Source organism: Phyllostomus discolor, chromosome 1, assembly GCF_004126475.2.
Source record: "Phyllostomus discolor isolate MPI-MPIP mPhyDis1 chromosome 1, mPhyDis1.pri.v3, whole genome shotgun sequence".
NCBI classification, from domain to species: domain Eukaryota; kingdom Metazoa; phylum Chordata; class Mammalia; order Chiroptera; family Phyllostomidae; genus Phyllostomus; species Phyllostomus discolor.
This window is the reverse complement of record NC_040903.2, coordinates 166,984,758-167,004,768: the sequence shown is the minus strand read 5'-3', so window position 1 is coordinate 167,004,768 and position 20,011 is coordinate 166,984,758.

The following is a 20,011-nucleotide window of genomic DNA, read 5'->3' as shown; positions in this document are numbered from 1 at the left end:
TCACCATTGGGTTGCATTCTTAGCAACTGGGATAAATTTGACCCAAAAAAACTTTAAAAAGAGAGATTAGTTTTCTTTTGTAACACTGTTTGGCCCCAATATAAATTAGGGGATGGAGAAATATGGCCTGAGAATGGAAGCAAAAATTATAATACTATCCTACAGCTAGATCTATTCTGCCGGAGGGAAGGCAAATGGTCTGAAGTTCCTTATGTGCAGGCGTTTATGGCTCTGTACCGAGATCCCTCGTTTTGCTCCAGCCCCACCCTGACAAAACCTACAGGCCCAAGCATTGATCAATTAAAAGATACCCTCCTTAGCTCCCCACCTATCTCTCAAGGGAGATTAAGGGAACCCCAGAGTTCTGAAGTCTCTGCCCCTACCTTAGAGGGAGCGACCTCTCCACCACCTTATGCTATGGACAACCTAAAGCCACCAGCTGAGGAAAAACCCAGACCTGCAGGACATACTAGAAGTGGTGCTTCTTATCTCCCTACCACTCCTGCACTCCTACCCTTGAGGGAGGTAGCAGGCCCTGAAGGTGCTATAAGGGTACAAGTGCCATTCTCTGTAACTGATTTACAACAATGTAAAGACAGGCTTGGGAGTTTTTCAGAGGACCCTTCACGTTTCACTAGTAATTTCCAGACTCTTACTCTAGCATTTAGTATGTCGTGGAGGGATTTGTACATAATTCTGACCACCTGCTGTTCCCCAGATGAGAAACAGCGGATCTGGGAGGAGGCCCGTAAGTATGCAGATCAGCTGCATACCCAGAACCCTGGCACTAACCAGCCAGCTGCCCAAGCTGTCCCGGACCAGGAACCTGACTGGGGATACAATACTCAGGCAGGGATCCGGAGTAGGGATGCAATGATAGATTGCTTACTGGCAGGAATGAGAAACTGCATCAAGAAACCTGTAAATTATGAAAAGGTTAGGGAAATCTTTCAGGGCAAGGAAGAGAACGCAGCTCTCTTCAGAAACAGACTAGTAGAAGCCTTCCAAAAATATACGAATTTGGACCCTTTATCCCTGGAGGGTCGAATCTTGATAGGACAGCATTTTATAAGTCAATCTGCCGCTGATATTCGCAGGAAGCTTCAGAAATTACAAATGGGCCCGCAGACCCCCTTAGATCAGCTCATGGATACAGCCTTTTCAGTCTTTAACAATAGGGATTTGGAGGAAAGAAAACAGGGAAAGAAGGAAAGGGAGAAGCAAGCAGAGCTCCTTGCACTAGCCTTTCGTAGTGCCATTGGCAGAAACCAGCCCCATCAGGGGAGCTCGGGGAGGCCTCAAAAGAATCAGGGGCAAAAGGATCAGACCTGTTATAAGTGCAAGCGCCCTGGACACTGGTCAAAGAACTGCACTCAGCCACCTCCGAGGCCCTGTCCTCTATGCAAGAACTTCAGTTCTGATCCCTAGCGCTAGAAGGTAGACTGCCCCCGTTCCCATAGTGGAAAGGGGTCATCTCCCAAGGCCATGGCTACTCTCGAGGACTGAAGGTGCCCAGGGAACAGGTCGGCCCCAGGGAATACTCATATTCCCATCTCTACCGAGGAGCCCTGGGTAACTCTAGATGTGGCAGGTAAGAAAATCAACTTTCTTGTTGATACAGGGGCCACTTACTCTGTCCTTAACTCTTACTCTGGACCTCTTTCCTCCAAATCAACTAAGGTAATGGGGGTCAAAGGAAATCTTAAGGCATATTTCTATACATTCTCTATCACTTGCCAATTTGAGAGTTGAATATTCAAACACTCCTTTTTAATTATTCCTCAGTGCCCTATTCCTCTGTTAGGCCAGGACCTTTTAGCTCAGATGGGAACCATCTTGTTGTTCCCTGAAGTGCCATTTGGGTTAAGTAAGGTGATGATAATCGGTAGTGTTCGAAATCAGGAAGAAATCCCAAGTTCAGTTCTGGATGCAGTAAACCCACTAGTTTGGGAGTCAGGGATCCCTGGAAGAGCAAAGACTGCATTACCAGTTAAAATCCAGTTAAAACCCAGGTCAGATTACCCTCACAGGAAGCAGTATCCTATTAAACAAGAAGCTTTGGAGGGGTTACAGCCCATCGTAACTAAATTTATACAACATGGGCTCATAGTCCCTTGTCAGTCTCCTTGCAACACTCCCATCTTACCAGTGATGAAACCTACAGGAGAATACAGGCTAGTCCAGGACCTAAGGTTAGTCAATGAAGCAGTAGTCCCTTTACATCCAATAGTAGCTAACCCTTACACCTTGCTCTCGCAGATACCAGATGATGCTCAGTGGTATTCAGTATTAGATCTAAAAGATGCCTTCTTCTACATCCCTTTACATCCTGACTCTCAGTATTTATTTGCTTTTGAGTGGACTGATCCAAAGACGATGATACATCAGCAATATACTTGGACTGTATTGCCACAAGGGTTTAGGGACAGTCCCCATCTCTTTGCTAGGGTATTAGAAAAGGATCTTAGAGATTTACAGCTACAAGGAGGGGCCATTTTACAATATGTAGATGACATATTAATCTGCAGCCCCTCCAAGGAGACTTCTGATCAAAATACCATCCAGACTCTGAATTTCCTAGCTGAAAGAGGATATCAGGTATCAAACAAAAAGGCTCAGATTACCAAACAAAAAGTAAATTACTTAGGGTATATTTTGACTCCTGGATGTAGGCAATTATCACAGGAGAGAATTAAAGCAATTACTGAATTAACTCCACCTGCTACTAAACAGCAGCTTCGCTCCTTTTTAGGAATGGCAGGATTCTGTAGGATTTGGATCCCCGACTTTGGGCTAATTGCCAAACCTCTGTATGAAGCTACGAAGGGGCCAGACACTGAACCCATTATATGGGAAAAAGAATGTGATCAGGCTTTTAATAAAATCAAGCAGGCTCTAGTCGAAGCCCCAGCCTTAGGCATCCCCAACTTAAGTAAGCCTTTCTCTCTATACATAGCAGAGAAGCAAGGAATAGCTTTAGGGGTCCTAGTCCAATGACTAGAGAATGAACCTCAACCAGTTGCATATTTATCAAAAAAACTGGACACTGTAGCAGCTGGGTGGCCTCCATGTCTAAGAGCAGTTGCAGCCACAGCCATGCTAACCGAGGAAGCTACTAAACTAACTCTCGGGCAGAAGTTAGAAGTCTTAACTCCATATCAGGTACAAGGGGTGTTAGAAATGAAAGGGCACCTCTGGCTAACAGGAAATAGACTGACCAAATATCAGGCCCTTCTTCTAGACAATCCTGAAGTAACTATAAAGACCTGTAACACCCTAAATCCAGCCTCCTTAATGCCTACAGAATCATCCGCAGATTTGATCCATTCCTGCTCAGACGTTATTAGTCTTACTCAATCGAGCAGGACTGACTTATTAGACCAGCCCTTAGAAAACCCTGATGATGAGTGGTTCACTGATGGGAGCAGCTTTGTACAGAATGGGCAGCGAAAAGCAGGATATACAGTAGTTAGTTTATATAATACTATTGAGGCACAACCCCTTCCACCGTCAACCTCGGCCCAAAAGGCTGAAATTATAGCCCTTACCCGAGCTCTCATCCTAGGACAAGGAAGAAGGGTCAATATCTATACAGACTCCAAATATGCCTTCCTTGTTCTGCATGCTCATGCTGCCATATGGAAAGAAAGAGGGCTCCTCACCACTAAGAATTCCCCTATTAAGCATGGACCAGAAATCTTAAATTTATTGGAAGCAGTTAGGCTCCCTAAGCAAGTGGCAGTTATGCATTGCAAAGGCCACCAAAAGGATATGTCCCATATCTCTCAGGGAAATAGGAGAGCAGACCAAGAAGCAAAGAAAGCAGCACTAGGGACTGATAGACAAATGGCTTTATTCCCCTCTGTAAATGTCTCAGATATCAAGCCCAACTATACATCTGAGGAAATATCTTGGGCTTTGGAGCAAGGAGGTGTCCATGAAGGACCCTGGATATATATTGGTCAGAGGTTCTTCCTTCCTCAAGCCTCCCAGTGGAAGTTCTTAAAGGCTTTGCATGACTCCTTCCACATTGGAAGGGATGCTACAATGACAATGGTTAACAAATTGTTCATAGGTAGGGAAATAGCTACTACCATAAAGAATATTTGCCAGGCTTGTACTCTTTTTGCCTATAACAACCCTGGGCAAAAGCCATCCCTGCCCCTGCTGATAGAACCTATTCAGTGAAGAGGGACCTATCCTGGAGAGGACTGGCAGATTGATTTTACCAAAATGTCTCCTTGTAAAGGATACAAACACTTACTAGTCCTGGTAGATACCTTTACTGGATGGATTGAGGCCTTTCTGACAAGGACAGAGAAGGCCACAGAAGTAGCAAAGGGCTCTTCTAAAGGAAATAATACCCAGGTTTGGTCTTCCACGATCCCTACAAAGTGATAATGGGCCATCCTTCACTTCTAAGATCACTCAAGCAGTTTCTGAAGCTCTAGGCATAAAATATTATCTTCACTCTGCTTGGAGACCACAGTCCTCTGGAAAGGTAGAACGAGCAAATCAAACTTTAAAAAGGACATTAGCAAAACTTTGTCAAGAGACTTCTGAAAACTGGGCTAAGTTACTACCTATAGCCCTCATGAGAATTAGGGGCTCCCCTAAGGCCAATACTAAACTCAGTCCATTTGAAATGTTGTATGCCCGGCCCTTTTTGACTCTAGATCTAATATTCGATACAGAAACCCATCAAGCAATTAAGTATATAATAAACTTAGGACAAGTACAGAAAGCTTTACAGGAATATGGAAATAAAGTTTTACCAGCCCCAAAAGGGAATTTTCAAACTGCCGTATCTCCGGAAGACTGCGTACTCCTTAAAACCTGGAAGGAGGGATCACCAGCAGACCAACTCAACCCCAAATGGAAAGGGCCTTACTAGGTAGCCCTGAGTACCCCTATGGCTGTGAAACTCTTAGGGGTCGATAGTTGGGTTCCTATTTCCAGGGTAAAACTAGCCCCCATGGATCCCAATCTGACTCAGGACCAGCTGGAGACCCAAAGCCCAGACTATACCTGCGAGCCACTGGAGGACCTCAGGTTCCTGTTCAAAAGGAAGAAGCCCTAAAAAGATAAGTAGTAACCAATAACAGTGCACTAAAATCACCATTGTTCTGGATAGTTGCACTTCTTGAAAACTTCCTATTCGTACTGGTCCTCTGCTTCATATAAAGGCTTGCTTACTTCCTTCTGGGTGGAATCATATCTGGGTGGACTGTCTAAAATGAAAATGTCTTTGTTGTTTCTATTAACCATTTTCTACTCGCCTGCACCCTGTATAATGGAATGGGATGAAAATTTTCTAGTGAATGCTTCTCGGACCTTAGCAGCAGGAGAAAACCTGGCCCGATGTTGGATATGTCATCCTAACCCAGAAACTCCTTCCAGATATAATACTCATACAAAAGCCTACCCAATAGCTAATGAATCCTTAATCAGTGCTTTGAATTCCTCTGCCAATTACATGCATTCCTCTTTTTCTTTAAGAGTCAGATGGGAGCGAAATCCTCCTTTATGTTTCCGTATGACCCCACTAGAATTAAAGCCATTTAATTACTCCAGCACCTCTCTTAAGTGCAACAGTACGATGGGATGCACCCTATGTTATAATAATACTCATACAAGGGCCATTGACCCATTTCAAGCCCTGGCTTCTCTTTCAAGTTCCAGCTTTCTAGAGAATCTTTCTGAGGAAGAAATTTTCAAACCTTTAAGTTGGTCACATATAGTATGCTACCCGAATTATGATTCTAACTGTATTCCTAATCCATTGTTGCTTTGACAAAACTCACAATGCAGATACAAACGATACTTTTGAATGTGTTACTTGGAAATTAAACCAATCTCTTCAAGGAGTATTAGCAAAATTTCTACCACCTCCTGCAGAGGGGAAAGATCAGGGAAATAACTTAGGCCCTTTTAAAGACCACCTTTCCCCCTTGCCATATGCCCTCCTTAACAAATATAACTCCACTAATGCCACAGTTATTGCAGCACCCCCGGGGCTCGTCTGGCTATGTGGGACTCCCAATAACTGGCTAATGGATCATTCAGAACTTCAAGAAGCTATTGCTTATACTCATCTCAGCAACTCTAAACATGGGGGTGACTGTACTTTAGGGACCTTGGCACCCCAAGACCTTACTGTTATAAATATAGCCATGGGTCCTGGGAGTCCATCTCTCAGCAGAAAAAAAATGAGCTTTTGGTCTAGTAGTGGCTGGAGCTGCTGCCACTATAGCCGCTGCAGCCCCCTGGGGAGGCTTCGCCTATCATGAGGCCACTCTAAGGGAACTCACTAAGATTATAGAAGAAATCTCCAAAGATACTGCTGCTACTCTAGCTGGACTTTCAAGATCAGTAGACTCATTGGCAAATGTAGTCATGGATAACCACCTTGCCCTTGACTATCTTCTAGCAGAACAAGGAGGGGTATGTGTTGTTGTCAATAAAACCTGTTGCACCTATGTAAATAACTCTGGAATGATTGAAACTAACATAAGGAAAATTTATGAACAGGCAGAATGGCTACATAAGTATAATCAACAGGGCCAAGGGATTAAGGAAGCCCTAACCTCCTGGTTCCCTGGCTTAACATGGTTATTACCTCTCTTAGGGCCCTTAATAACACTGTTGGTTTTACTACTTTTAGGACCTTGCTTATTTAATTTACTTGTTAAATTTGTTTCTTCTAGACTTAAGCAGTTCCACATCAAACTGATGATGCTCCAAGGTTTCCAACCAATCCCTGAGAACGATGTCGAAGCTGACCAACATACAGCATCTGTGGTGGCCTCAGGAATTCCTCTTCAACCTCTAGATAGAATAGGGCGAGAGTTCCATGGTTCTCAATAGGCAGGGTCTACTGTCCAATCCAAGCCTGAAGCAGCTGTGGAAGATGGATCTTCATCCTTCAACAACCCCCAAAAGATTTTTGAGAACCATGTCTCTCAGGGGGAAGTTGAGGCAGGAGATAGTCAGGAAGGAAGCTCCAGAGGCCCCTCAGGACTGAGGTAGAAAACATCTATACATGACAAAGACCCCCTAAGATGGGTTGTGCCTGTTTTCTGGGATAACTCTGAATCATAGAATGCGCCTGCGCGCTACCCCTGATTCATTATAATATCATTATAATGAAATAACATTGTGGGACTCCCTTCTCCAGTAGCCAATCAAGAAAATCATGGGGAACCACACATGCACAGTAGCTTTGAAATCCAACTCCTTGTACCTGCGCAGGAAAAGCCCGCCAAAGACTAGCAAGGGGGCTTCTGCCCTATAAGAATAGAATCCCCCAGCCCATGTGTCCCTTCTCTGCTCAGAGTTGGCCCACTCCCGTGTCCTGTGGAGTGTACTATCACTTGATAAATCTTCCCTCTTTCTTTATGCTATAAACTTTGTGTGTTCGGTTCAATTCTTTGTCCTCGATCACTAAGAACCTGGTTACCTGTGCACACCTGTGACACAGCCACAGATAATTTTCATCTTTTTTTCAAGAGAGAGGGAAAATATTGCATCCTGAGTGTCTGGGATTTCATTGCTTATGAAGAGAAAATTGACCAAGGGTCTCCTGAAACAGTGACCCTCAGTGGAGCTGTGGCAATGCTTTACAGTTGCTGTTCTTCATTTCACCCTCTACAGCCACACATGCCGCAAACACTTGTCATGTGATTGTAGTCTGGTTGTGGCTTCAGCTAGCTATCAGTTAATTGACTATGATCTAAAACCCTTACTCCCCCCTTGGGTATTTTCACTTTAGTTAGGGGCCTTTTAAGGACCAATACAAGCTCAGGGCTGAAGGAGAGAAGGAAAGAGAGGGAGAGAATCTTGTGTTCTTTTTTTTCTTATTTTATTGATTAAGCTATTACTACATTTGTCCCATTTTTTTCTCTCCTTTATCCTCCTCCACCCTCCATCCTCCTTCCCTCCAGCCTCCCCCACCTTAGTTCATGTCCATGGGTTGTACATATAAGTTCTTTAACTTCTCCATTTCCTATACTATTCTTAACCTTCCCATGTCTATTTTGTACCTATCAATTATGCTTATTCCCTGTACCTTTTCCCCCACTTTCCTCCTCCCCCTCCCACTCCCACTCTGATAACCCTCCATGTGATCTCCATTTCTGTGATTCTGTTCCTGTTTTAGTTGTTTACTTAGTTCATTTTTGTTTTTGTTTTTAGATTCAATTGTTGATAGTTGTGAGTTTGTTGTCATTTTACTGTTCATGGTTTTGATCTTCTTTTTCTTAGATAAGTCCCTTTAACATTTCATATAATAATGGCTTGGTGATAATGAACTCCTTCAACTTGACCTCGCCTGGGAAGCACTTTATCTGCCCTTCCATTCTAACTGAGAGCTTTGCTGGATACAGTAATTTTGGATGTAGGTCCATGACTTTCATGACTTCCAATACTTCTTTCCAGCACCTTCTTGCCCATAAGGTTTCTTTTGAGACATCAGTTGATAGTCTTATGAGCACTCCTTTGCAGGTAACTGTCTCCTTTTCTCTTGCTGCTTTTAAGATTCTCTCCTTTCTTTAATCTTGGGTAACTTAATTATGATGTGCCTTGGTGTGTTACTCCTTGGGACTCTCTGAGCTTCCTGAACCTGAAAGTATTTCCTTCACCAGGTTGGGAAATTTTCCTTCATTATTTTTTCAAATAAGTTTTCAACATCTTGTTCTTCCTCTTCTCCTTCTGGAACCCCTATGATTTGGATGTTGGAACATTTCAAATTGTTTCACAGGTTCCTAAGCCTCTCGTCAGTTTTTTTTTGTTGTTGTTGTTGTTTTAGATTCTTGTTTCTTCATTCTGTTCCAGTTGAATGTTTATTTCTTCCTGCTGGTTCAAGTCCTTGATTTAAACCCCAATTTCCTTCCTTTCACTGTTGGTTTCCTGTATGTTTTTCTTTATTTCACTTTGCATAGCCTTCACTTCTTCCTCTATTTTGTGTCTGTACTCAGCCATTTCTGTGCATCCTGATTACCAGTGTTTTGAACTCTGCATCTGATAAGTTGGCTATCTCCTTATCACTTAGTTCTTTCTCTGGAGTTTTGATCTGCTCTTTCATTTGGGTCATAGTTCTTTGTCTGGGCACACCTCTTACATTATAAGAGGTGAAACCTTAGGTATTTACCAGGGTGCGGCAACCCATTTTGTTGTAGTTGTGGTGCTGTATATGGAGGAGGGGTCAGAGAGGAAACAATTCCACTTACTTGGCTTTTTCCCTACTTTCAATCATTTCCCTTGCTTCCCACAAGCAAATTGGCCTTTCTGGTGGTGATTCTTGGGTGGGTGGGTTTGTGTGCATTCTAGGACCCTGTGGATGTCTCCAATGAACCCTCCTGTGAGGCTGGGAGTTTCTCCCACCGCTGCAACCTCCACAGGGTTTTACAGCCAGAGGTTTTGAGGCTTTAGTTTCCAGTGCTGGGACCCTGGGTTGTGCCATACGTCTCTCTCCCAAGTTGTTCCTCCTAGCTTATCCACACACAAGTGTGGGATCACCCAGTCTACCCCACTGCCTTGCCTTGTGTCCTCTCCACCCAAGCTGCCTGTCTTTGCCCCTCCTACCAGTCTGGATGAATGTTTCTTTTTTAACTCCTTAGTTGTCATACTTGCATGCAGTTCAATTTTCTGGAAGTTCTGGTTGTTTTTTGTTTTTAAATTTGTTGTTGTCCTTTTGGTTGTGTGAGGAAGCAAAGCATATCTACCTATGCCTCCGTCTTGGCCAGAATTTCACTAACATTTCTTCCGTGTTTGAAACATACATAAGTTTAACAAAATATTTAGCCTATATGCTAACTTCATAGTAGACACTGCTGATATAAAGATAAATAATAGGGTCCCTGAGCTCAAATTCCTATAGCCAATTGGAAAAGAAATATACACAATAAGCAACTTTGAAATAAGATCGTATGAAAACCCAAAGGGGAAACACCTAATCAACACTTTGGGTAGCTAACTAACCTTCAACCTGTAGGAGATGGGAAAAAGGGAGGGTTTCTTTGAGGAAATCATGTCTTAACTGATTCTTGACTAATGAACAGATGTTCTTTTGGTTAAAAAGAGAGGAAGGGGGCTCAGATTCTGGTATGGCTGAGTAATCTATTGGACCAGCACTTTGCAATTAGCAAGTTTAAACTCTGGACACAATACCAAAAGAAAAAAATAAAAAAGAAAGAAAAAAAAGACACTAGATGGTGACCAAAATCATGTAATTTATGGTAGGAAAATTATACTTGGAAAAGGGAATGACATGGAATGAGTTGCCCATCTTTATAGCCTTAGACCTGAGGGCAAGCTACAGTTGGCACAACACATGGTGGTTAAAGCTCTGATTAAAAAAAAAATCCACAGTTTTCAGCATGGAAGGACCGGAGAGCAGAGTTTGGGACAATTAGAAAAGAGCACCAGAGAGGAATTGCCCAACGTTCTGTGTATAAATGCTTCCTGAATCTCTAACTGATCACTGAATCGCCCATGCCTGGACAGACTTCAAGCTGATTTGTTGTTGGATGGGGTAATAAATAAATGAATAAATTAATAAATTAATGAGGATGATTTTCCAGTGCCAGTGTCTGTAAAGCAAAGTTTCTTACAGACTTGTTTTCTACTTCCCCAGAAACCCTCATATTCCTTACTGCCCCATTTCTATTCCTGTATTACATTCAACTCCATTGTATCACATTTTATTAGGTTCCTCAAACATCTGTATTCTTTCCAACTTAAAAGCTGAGCTAAATGGTTGCCAACGTTGCCGCAGTTATTTTCAGTATCTCTGGTCTCCAAAAGACCTGAAATTCTGAGAACATACCCATACCAGCAGTGGATACATTTTTAGACCCTGGAAATCAAGCAGCATCTACAAGTAATAACCACTGCATAGTTTAAACACCTCATGCAGTGTTGACTATTCAACTTTTGGAGGCTATACACCTTCTGGAATCACTCTTTTCCTTCTGAAAGCACCTGTGTTCCCCTTAGGTAACAAGTGTTTGAAGGCTTCTTTGGGTAACAATTTAGGCACTACTTTTTATACTTTGTCCAGATCAGGTGTTCTATTCAGATCACAGCCTAGGTAAAATGAGTAGAGGACACATCATTACTACAGCCAGGCTCTGTACTCCAGCTCTGAGACACCACCACATTTATTTCAGAGCAACACAGCAAAGTGTCTGAGCCAGGAGCAGAGATCTCTAGCACAGAGACCCTGAACTACAGTAGAAAAGTATTGCCCTTCTGCATTTGCACAATTGAGTTAAATGGAGAAATTTAAAAAAAAAAGTTTTTCACTTAAATTGCTTTAAATGCTTAGAATTGCATACTGCTCCACATTTTTCTTCAACAAGGAAATTAGAAAGATGAAGAAGGAAACAGAGGTGATTAGCCTGTCACTGGGAAGGAATATTAAAGGATGGGAAAACGGAACAAATTTGTCAGTTCCTTAAATAACTAGATGAAATAATTATAGATAATTGTTTCTGAATTATCTAGCTATGACATACACTCAAATCCTTTATTTCTGACTTTTTTCCATTCCTTCAATTTTATGTAAGGCATGGCAACTGAACTTCATATGCCCCTTCGACAAGCATTATCTCCTGCACCACACCATGTATGCTGTGTTGAACATAATCTAAACAAATTACAGCAATTAGCATTTGCTTAAGAGCATGAGAAAGTAAATATACCCATGGACTAAAGCAAACTACTCACCTAAAGAAAAATATACTAAATTCTATTTACATGCTTTTACAAAACTGCATACCAAGTGTTCTCAAGCCACTAGCCTGGAAAAGAACAATAAAAATAAACACTCCCCAATTGGATTAAAATCCCCTCTCTGGGTCTCCAGCAGTGGAATACCAGTTCTCCCACCTCCCAGTGCGCAGTAAATTCTGTCCCTAACAGACTTCACAAGCTCTAGTGACATAATAGATGCCAGTCCAAACTATCTTAATGACTTTACCCCTCTCTTGTTTTTATGATGCTTTTATTTTGAGATCATTTTGAATGTGCAGTTGTAATAAAAGATACAGAGAGATCCCATGTACCCTTTACCTAGTTTTCCCAACAGCCATATCTTGCAACACTATAATATTACCCAGGATACCAACTTAGATAAAGATAGGCCAAGATAAAGAACATTTCTGTTACCAGAAGGATCATTCATGTTCCCCTTTTATAGATATACCCATTTTCCTAGCACCCCCAAACCCTCCCAAATCCCTGGCAATGACTAATCTATTATCCACTTCTATAATTTTGCCATTCCAATAATTTTACACACACACATACACACCCACACACACATATACATATATATGATGTAATATAATATGTAATTTTTGAGATTGGCTTTTTTTCACTTAGCATAATTCTCTGAATCTGGAGATTCAGTTTGGATGTATTGACAGTTTATTCCTTTTTATTACTGAGTAGTATTCCTGGCATAGATGCATCATAGTGTGTTTTACCTTTCACTCATAAAAGGACATCAAGTTTGATTTCAGTTTGGAGCTGTTACAAGGAAGCTGCTATGAGTATCCATGTATAGGTTTTTATGTGAACATAAGCCTTCATTTCTCTGGGATAAGCACCCAGGTGTGGAGTTGCTGAGTTGCATGGTAGTTACACGTTCAATTTATTAAGAAACTGCCACTATTTTTCAGTGACCATACTATTTTACATTGTCACCAGGAATGTATGACTGATTCAGATTCTTCAACATGCTAATCAACATTTGATGTTGTCATGTTTTTATTTTAGCCATTCTGATAACTGTATAGAGATATCTCATTATGGTACTAATTTACATTTCCCTAGTGGCTAATGATGTTGAATATCTTTTCATGTACTTATTTGCCATCTATAGACACTCTTTGGTGAAATATTTCTTCAAGGCTTTGGCCTATTTTCTAATTGGATTGATTTTTTTAACTTTTGAGTTTCAGGAATTCATTATGTTGTCTAGATACTAATCCTTTATCAAATATATGGTTTGCAAATATTTTCTACCACTTTTTAGCTTGTCTTTTTTATGATCTTAATAATCTTTCCTGAAGCAAACATTTTAATTTTGATGAAGCCCTGTTAGTAAATTTTTCCTCTTATAGATCATGATTTTGCTGTCAAACTTAAAAACTCTTTGTTTATCCCTAGATCCTGGAGATTTTCTCCCATGTTTGTCTAAGTTTAATGCTTTTACATTAGTCTGTGATCCACTTTGAATTACTTTGTGTACACAATGTAAAACTTAGGTCAATGGTCTATTTTTTCAGTTATGGAGGTCCACTTGCTCCAGCACCATTTGTTGAAAAAGCTATCTGTTCCCATCAAATTGCATTTCCCACATAGGCGGCTTACACACAGATCTTTATCTTGCCTGTTTCTGGGCCCACTCATACTAAGATATATATCTGTAATTTCCAAATATTTCTTCTAAACCTCATATTATTTACATGAAAAGTTTTGAAACTTTAAGAAATTTTGTCAGGTGTTTCATAAATCAGATGTATAAAAGCATAATCAGAAGAAAAGAGTTTGTTCTGTGTTCTTCAATAGTTTTGTTTTAAAGCTGTGATGGCACATGAAAACTACTTTCAAACATTTAAAGGGCTGATAAGTAAAAGGAAAATTAGACATATTTATTCATCATGACACCAAAGAAACCATAGAAAAAGAGACTAGTGGATGGAAGTCATGAAGAGAAGTATTTTATTCAAATAAGAACTGTGTAGCAGTTCAAGAACTGTGTAAAGCTGCCCAAAATTGGAGTAAACTGTCTCTGAGAAAAGAGCATTGCAGTCAGTGACAAGTGACAATGTGGGAACAGAACTCTGATGACAGGGACGGTTGCCCTGAAGGATCTCTAACATGCCTTTCAAATTGGAGTCTCCAATTCTTGAGTCTAATTCATCAAATGATGTGGCTGTTAGGGGACTACTTATGAATATTAATGATACTTGGAGTGTTGGATTTTGGGGGACCATATGTTTATTCCTAAATCTTCGGACTTAAGTGAAGGGATCATTGCATCATCTTGTGCAAATGGTAAGAGTACATTCACAAAGCATACAGGTGGAGAAAGATTTAGGACTCTGAATAAATCACTAAATTTGGGTCCAAAAGATGTTGATTTAAAAATTGCCATTATTAACACTGGTTGTGGTCAAACCATGAAGTAGGTCTTATTTTATACAATTTTTCAGAATTTGAAATATCTTCTGGATAAGCCAGAGATCACAAAGAAGTAGTCAGTTTGGACAAATAGGAAAATGCATTATGCACCCTTAAAACAAAAGGAAACATACTTCCTCTTTGACCTACATTTTGAGCGAGTGCAGAAATAGGAAGAAAGAGGCAATGTGCACTACTGATGGATCCTCCAATTTTGCTAATTAGTAATTTCCTACTGTGGTTAAAGAAGATTAAAAAATATGGAATCATAAAAATGGGAAAATGGGTACGTAGTGAGCAGTAAGGATGGCTGAAAGCAACGAGGATGCATGTTAGCACCTTTAGAATCCCAAGTCTTTTGTCCTACCCTCCTATAAGTCATACCAAACTTTCTAGGTCATATATCTCATAGTTTTCTTTGGAAAATATGGCTCCATGTATGGCAATGAGTCCTCTGGGGCATAAGATCCACCACCTAGTCCCTCTTTCACCACTAACTAGCTTGTGCAATATCCTTGGGAATGTAACAACCTTTCTGAGCCTTAATTTTTTTATGTGTAACATGGAGAACCAGACTAGAAATTTTAAGTTTTCTTTCAGCATTAACATTTTATATTTCTACAAGGATGATACTCAATTCTACATAGAAGGAGAAAACACATACTCACCTACCAAAGAACCAAATACCTTCTAAAGCAGACTCTCTTACCTGGTGTACTTCTAAAACAACTTAAGCTCCCAATGGTTAGCAGTAGGTGGGGGCTATCAGTCCCATCCCCTACATTCTATTATGTAGATTTTATAATGCAATCAAGTTCTAGGTTAAATTCTGCCACATTTACATATTCTGTTAGTAAGCAGAAATAAAAACAGTCACCCAAACTGCAGCGTAAGCTTGCTGAAACCTAGTTTTCTGCCTTTTTAAGCATTTGAACAAGTAACTTGCATTAAAGATTCACTCAAGGCAGAAAAACATGATTGACCTAGTCACCTAGTCAAAATCAGGCCACAAAATCCTTCTGGAGTGGCTGTACCCAGGATGAATTGAATTCTAGGCATGGAGTACCATTCCAAAGGGAAGAGGCTAATGGGTTCACTGTTTATCATACCTGGTCCCTGTTCATGCAGTTGTGAAAGGACCATATAATACTTCTAGCCTCTTTTAAATGCTACCTATTTTATGAATGAAAAAATGGTCTCTAATATGTATTTTGCTAAGCTGATTAACAAGTCCTCTATTGATTAAAAATATTAGAGATGCTACCCATGAAATGTAAGGTATTTTTTGGGGGGGTGGGGGGGGGGTTTGGCACACTACTGCACAACATATAACTCACCTCCTCCCCATTTGGAAGAAATACGGAGCCATTAGAAATTAGACAGACAAGGAAATGGTAGAGGGTCAAGGAGAGGACCAAAGTCATTCCTATTATTGACAAGTAAAATTGGCAGCCAGAATTTTGTAATGCCTTTTCGAGTGGAAACAGCATACCCTTGAAGGCAATTCTCAGGGTGGAAGTTCACTTTTCACAAATACAAAAACAAAAGGAAGGCCACTAAAACTAGAGTGACACCCCCAAAAAGAAGTGTGGCCAAGCAGGGAGAAGCTGCATGAAACCATGCAGAATGAACCAGAACAAAGACAAATCCCTTACCCAAACAGCTGAAAGAGGAACTGAAAGATGAAAATCACATCATTGTATGGTAGACTTGAGGTCTATGTCAATTTTGCAAATATTAAATAAAACTTCTCATGTACATAAAACTTTCTGGGAGATCTATCCATGATTTTCATCAGATTCTCACAAAGTTCCAAAAAGTTAACAACCATTGTTTTATGTTCCCAGTAAAATATATGTAGTTCTGGTATATACTAAAATACATGTTAAAAGGTAACTAGTTCTTATTCTGATCTTTTGGTTTAATCATTTTCAGCACATCCATCACTAGTTTCATAAAATCTTGAGTTAGTTAAGCCTTAACTCAGTTAGGTGGGCCCTATTTGGGGTTACCATAACAATTCCAATACCTAGAGTAGAGAAACAAGATAAACAGCATTGTTAGCAAAATGTTCTCTTAACACAGCTTATTTCCATCTAGGTTTGTTGCACATGACAGAAGCACTTGGTAATTCTGTGCTTTGTAGGATAACATAGGGACATATTTGCAAGTAAAATACTGTATCGGATAAAAGTGAGAGAGATCTGTCATGTGTAGGAAAATAGACTGGTTCTACAATGCCATTTGAGGGCACTTTTTTTTTCCTTTTGACTTTTGGCTTAGTTTATTCCTACAGGTACTGCATTGATGCGCCAATTAAGCTAGGGTGTGCTTGGTTTATGTGGTTCTCACTTGTAATAAAAGACCAAGTTATAGACAACTCTACCTCTACCACTAAGTATCTGGATGCCCTTCTGAAAATCATTTAACTTTTCTGGGCGGGGGGTTCCTTATCTCCAGACATGAATGAGAACTTTGTATTTTATTAGATTGTATCAAAGGTTCCATCCAGCATAGTGATTTTATGGCTTTGTATTTCTAGGAATGCACCTGTTCTTACCATTCTGAAGTTGATGAACAAACTCCTGAGGAAGAGAGGCACATTATGTTCATTCAGGATGGCAAAAAGTAAATGAAAGAAAAATCGTTGATTGAGCACTTTAGGCAGCTGGGAATAAGACCTTTCAGCAAAGCCTTCCTTCTCCCAACTCTTCTCCCTCTTCCTGAAAAAGACAGGTTGGCCAGATTTCAGGTGCCTTTCTGGACCACCTGTGATAGTAGATGGGATCATCATGCACTAAAAATCTCTCTCTGTCTCTCTCTGTTATACACACACGTGTGCACACACGCAGGGGCACAAGTGTGACAGGAATTCTGTACCCCTTATGGCTACAAAGCTTATCCTCTCTGGCTCTTTTGTTTCATCTTTTCCACCATGCAGAAACAAAAAACAACAACAACTATTAAACAAAATTATGAGGCCTTGATGTCATCCCAAGCCCTAGCCCAGCAATAGTTATTTATAAGTATTATTATTTAATTATATGGGAGCTGTTTTCATTCTGACATTTGTGATTGCCCTGAAGAATGATTACCCCCACACTTTATGGCTCTTATATCATGCCACACAATGTTCAGATCCAAATAAAACCATTGCTATAATCTTTGTCTTCATGAGTTAGTATAGAAGTCAAATTTTTCTTTCTACTAACTTAGGCTGGACAGCAACAGTTTTCTGTCCTTATGTAACAGCAATTATTTAAATGTTTGACTATGTTACTTACCATCTGAATTCTTGTTACTAAGAATCCAGAGCTCTGTGTCTGCTCTTCTATTGTTTCTGAAAATGTTCTTAGAGGCCCATACCAATCAAGGTACAAACTACATTAAACCTGCTACAGTCTTATGCATGTTGGCTTAGGAATGTTTCCATCTACCCTGAAGGTGTTTGCCCAACATCAGCTTCCTTTGGGCTTCACCTCATTCAATTTCAGGGCTTTCTGTCTTTCCTTGTCAGACTCTGTTTAGACATGTGACCAATTTCTAGCCATTTACCGTACCTCTTTTAGAACCAGAATTTAGGTAACCATCTTCAGATAGAAGCCAAAAGATCAAGGAAGCCCACTGATGCAGTTCACATAGGGGGGAAAAAACAGGGTGGAAGAGAGTGAAGAGGAGGAACAAATGGGAAAAAATCCAACCCAATAGCACCTTGAATGTCAGGCATTTTGCTCTTCCTTGAGTTTTTCTTTCAGCCTGACACTGAAGCATTGTTCTTTCATCAAGCCCAAAGATCCTCAACAACTGCATTCTGTGGGTCCTCCGGCCACATGCAGACAGGTTGCAGTCCTAAAGTGAACATAGCTGAGGATGCTAACATGGAACACAAAAGAACAGTAGTGTCCAAAGGTATCTTTCTCTGAGCATGAGAATTCTTGGCTTTCATTGTCAATGAATTCTCTCTTCCTTTTATTCTTTCACTATTAAGAAAATAATCAATATATATCCAGATCTAACAAACTCCCATTGTAGTTCCCAGACTTTAGCCTTCAGGTTTTTTAAATGACATATATTTTCAATGTTGTCCCTCTTTAGTTTATTTAAGGACTAGATATATGCCATTGTGTTAAGTGTCAGGGGTTATTATGGACTAAATGTTTGTATACTCCCAAAATATGTTGAAGCCCTACCCACCAATACACTATATTTGGATATTGGCCCTGTAAGGAGGTATTGAGTAATTAAGGTTATATGAGGTTGTAAAGGTGGGTTTTATATCTGATGGGATTAGTGTCCTTTTATAATAAGAGACACCAGAAAGTTGACTTCTCTCTCTGTGCACAGAAGAAAGGCCATGTGAGGACAGACTGAGAAGTCTGCCATCTGCAAGCCAGGAAGAGAGCTCTGACGAGAAACTGAATCTACCAGAACCTTGATCTTATACTCCCATGTTCATTGCAGCATTGTTCACAATAGCTAAGACATGGAAACAGTCTAAATATTTCCATGTCTTGAAAATATCACACACACACACAGTAGAATGTTATTCAGCTGAAGTCATGCCATTTGTGACAACATGGGTGAACCTGGAGGGCACTATGCTAAATGAAACAAGTCAGAGAGAAATATTGTGTGTTATATATGTGCATTTCTTACATAACAGAACACAAGAAATACCCATTTTTGAAGACACTAATTTTTACTTCATTAGTTTATTGTTTTATTTCCTTCTTCAATTTATCTGTCCCCCCACAGCATGCAATATGCAGAAGTTGGTAGGTAAATTCTAAGCCAGCATAATGCTTGGCCAGATGTCAGTCCCTTTTCTTTTGATAGAGTTTCTGCAGTATTTTCTGCAAATGTTTCTACTGCGATATAATCTATCTTCCTTTTTTTGTTTCCTCCATTTCTTTCTTTTTTGAAAAAAAAAGAGCCTAATCACATAACCCAATATGGATCTAAAAATCCTTAGTTCAGCAACTTCTAATCTGCTACTGAATTCTTCCAGACCCATGATTTAACATCTGTGTTCAATATTCTAATCTACTAGAGAGGAATGAAGCTCAGCTTGACTTGCTTCTTTCAACCTGGGAGAGCAACTAAAGAAAAAAAAGAAGAATTGGACTTGTCAGCTTTCTGATTTAAGATCTTTATAAATAGCTTCATTATTTTGACATGAATTCCCTGGATATTGGACTCACTCATATTCAAATTTAAGAGCAAAAGCATCCCAGAGACAAATACAAATTACTTGTGATTACTCAACCTCTGCTTCTCCCAATACAGACAATTGAGTTGATAATATATTTTACACAGTGAAAAGCAGCTAACAATTAGCTTTTTATATAACATTGAGATATTGTAATCCACAGAGGTAGAGTACAGACTTGTTTATAATCCTTTTTAATGTTATATTTAAAATAACTTTAAAATTGGGTCATAATGAGTGATTCTTAAAAAATCCCCAGCTAATTTTAATACCCCCACTTTAAATAATGCTAAAACACAATAGCTTCATCTTGAAAATTTGACAAGCAGATTGATACTAATTAAAGCAATGTGTGCAATTTTCCCAGGGCTCTAAAACAAAATGGGATTTGAAATTCAGTTACAAACTAGAATGACTGTCACAAAATTATATAATTAGAAGATTTTAAAAGAAGCACGCATGTAATACAGTAGAGAATAGGTAAATCTACAAGGTATTATATGAAACATAATTTATGTGAATGTTTACAAGGTTATAATACCTAACTGCACTTAGCAGTGATGATGATTGCATGAGCTTGACCTTGAAATGTACTGGGGCCTGAATCCCAGA